The sequence below is a fragment of the Neomonachus schauinslandi genome, chromosome 9 (genome assembly GCF_002201575.2).
Source record: "Neomonachus schauinslandi chromosome 9, ASM220157v2, whole genome shotgun sequence".
Taxonomy (NCBI): Eukaryota; Metazoa; Chordata; class Mammalia; order Carnivora; family Phocidae; genus Neomonachus; species Neomonachus schauinslandi.
The window spans coordinates 2200478-2203260 of NC_058411.1; the positions used below are offsets into that span (position 1 = coordinate 2200478).

The 2783-nt window shown below is 51.7% G+C and overlaps 1 non-coding gene across 1 annotated transcript; it reads left to right on the forward strand.

The window, feature by feature from the left end:
- Positions 1–2430: 2430 nt before the first annotated feature.
- On the forward strand, positions 2431–2537 carry LOC123325759. The gene has a single exon (XR_006540617.1). It is a non-coding gene; the product is annotated as a U6 spliceosomal RNA (small nuclear RNA).
- Positions 2538–2783: the final 246 nt, after the last annotated feature.

The window sequence follows — 2783 nt, forward strand, 5'->3', positions numbered from 1 at the left end:
CCTGCTCCACTGGTCACCCCCTTGTCCCCACAGCCTCACCAAGGCCACCAGGTCTTGTATGTCACCTGGACGTGGGACTCGTGAGGCTCTGCAGCCTATGAGGTTGCTTGTTTGTGCCGCAGATGCAGGGGGACCCCAGAATCGAGGTGTGCCTCACGCCCAAGCTTCCAGACCCAGGCAGGACACCAAGGTCCTGCCACCCTAGCCCATTAGAGACAGTCCTGTTCCAACGCTCATCTTGGACTCTTCGAGAACTGTGCGCGGGATGCCAGTATTCACAAGCCATGCTATTGGACACACTCACTACGGCCCCTTTCATCTGAACGGGTGTGAGGGCTCACACCCGGGAGTGTGACCTGGGGAGACACATCCGTACGGACTTCCCTTCAGGCTGTTTGGGAGCATCTTTCTGGTTCTGGATTCTGGATACATTCATAGCCCAAAGGTCTTTGGATCATAGCCCCAAAGTCCCTGGAAACATCCCCCCGCCCAGCATTTCTAGGAGGAGCCGCTCTTCAGGCTGTATCCCGGGTCCAGCACCTTCGAGCTCCCGACCCCAGGGCATCTCCTTGGCCCGCGGCATCTGTCAGTTAGGGCCTGCTTCATACGGTTGTCAAGGAGTGAAGGAGATCACCCATGGAAAACACCCAGCTCGGCACAGAAGCCCTATTTCACACCGCACACGTGGGGGGTTTGTAGTATGCGTGTATGGTGGTGCCCAAATCCCGAGAACTCGGTGTGTTCTCTGAGCTGTGTCCCGTAGTAAAGTGCGCGTCACTGTCTCTGTGAGCAGGAGGTAATGAATGCAGGGAATGCAAATAAGCCAGAGTGGCCCTTGGGAACCTGGGCACTGTTCTAGAAATAGAGGACTGTTCTAGAATGCCGAATGGAGTCCCTCATGACAAGGCCTGCGGGATTGTGCTGTGGAGCCTGGTTCGAAGAAAGATGGGACCCCGCTGCCTTGGTGGGGGAGTGGATTTGGAGGGAGGTGTGTTGTAGGGGAGGAAAAATTCTTCTCCCCCCCCTCACGGCTTCCAGCTGGACGGATAATTAAAGAGACATGAGACAGATTGACAGGAGAAAAAAACCCAAAGTTTTGTTCTGTGTGCACAGAGGCCTGATAAAACTGAGACCTAAATAAGTGACCAAGACAGGGGGTTTTCATACATTTTGGACAAAGAAACACTCAATTTGTGAGGAATTGTCAGTATAAAGAAAAGAGGTGTTTGGGAGCATTGCCTTGTAAGGAATTATAAGCAGAATTTGGACCGAAGTAGGAAATTAGCAAAAAGTAACATGGCTGTTTATACGGCCTTCTTGGCTCTGAATTTCCGATCTCTGGTGACGGGGATGTCTTTTTACTTACTGACAGGGTGCCTTTCATGTGGGAGACTTACTGCCCGCTTTCAGGGGACAGACGGGGGTCTGAGGGACCTTCCCAAGTAGCTTCCATTTAAAATAATCAACATGGGGGCGCCTGGGTGGCTCAGTTGTTAAGCGTCTGCCTTCGGCTCAGGTCGTGATCCCGGGGTCCTGGGATCGAGCCCCGCGTCGGGCTCCCTGCTCGGCGGGAAGCCTGCTTCTCCCTCTCACACTCCCCTTGCTTGTGTTCCCTCTCTCGCTGCCTCTCTCTCTGTCAAATAAATAAATAAATAAAATAAAAAATAAAAAATAAAATAAAATAATCAACATGCCATTTTGGTGGCCCGCCCTTGGCCACTAGAGTGTGGAGACATCCAGTGCTTCTGGAAGTCATGCTGTGAAGCCGGGAGAGAGAGGAGGCTGCAGCTAAGGGGGTGTGTGGCCAACAGAATTGCACCCCCCAAGCTGCCAACCACCGGCCTGGGCAGTGAGTGCTTCCAAGGAGAGAGAAGCTTTCAAGAACCACAGCGGTGATCATGCCTTTGTCAGTGAAAACGAAACCACAGCCAGAGACTGAAAGCAGGGACTTGAACAGACATTTGCACGCCCATATTCAGAGCAGGAGCCAAAAGGTGGAAGCAGCCCAAGTGTCCATCGACACATGAGTGCTTAAACAGAGGAGAGGTCTGTGCACACGGGGGGGTATTACTCAGCCTTAAAAAGGAAGGAAACTCCGCTACAACACGGTTGAAGCTCAAGGACATGGTGCCAGTCACACAAGGACAAATACCACATGATTCCACTGCTGTGAGGTCCCTAGAAGGGTCAGAGGCACAGAGACAGAAAGTAGGGTGGCGGGCACCAGGGGCTGGGGCAGGGGGGATTGGGGTTCCTGTTTAATCGGGACAGTTTTTGTTTGCAATGACCAAAAAGTTCTGGAGACGGATGGTGGTGACGATTGCACAACTTAGTTAATGGGTATTACTCCACACCACTGAACGGCACACTTACCGATGATTAGAATGGTAACTTTTGTGTTGTGCATGTTTTACCATAATAAAAAAAAGAGTTCTCAGTTCAGCAGCACTTATACTAAAAGTGGAATGATACAGAGAAGATTAGCACGGCCCCTGCATGACGATGACACACAAATTTGAGAAGGGTTCCACATTTTTTTAAAAAAGATTTATTTATTTATTTGAGGGAGAGCGCACAAGCAGAGGCAGGGGCAGGCAGAGGGAGAGGGAGAAGCAGGCTTTCTGCCGAGTGGGGAGCCCACTGTGGGGCTCGATCCCAGGACCCCGGGATCATGACCTGAACTGAAGGCAGACGCTTAACGACTGAGCCACCCAGGTGTCCCAACACCCATATTTTTAGATGCAGAGGAAATTTCTCTGGCCGTCACCAGCTTCCTCCCATTT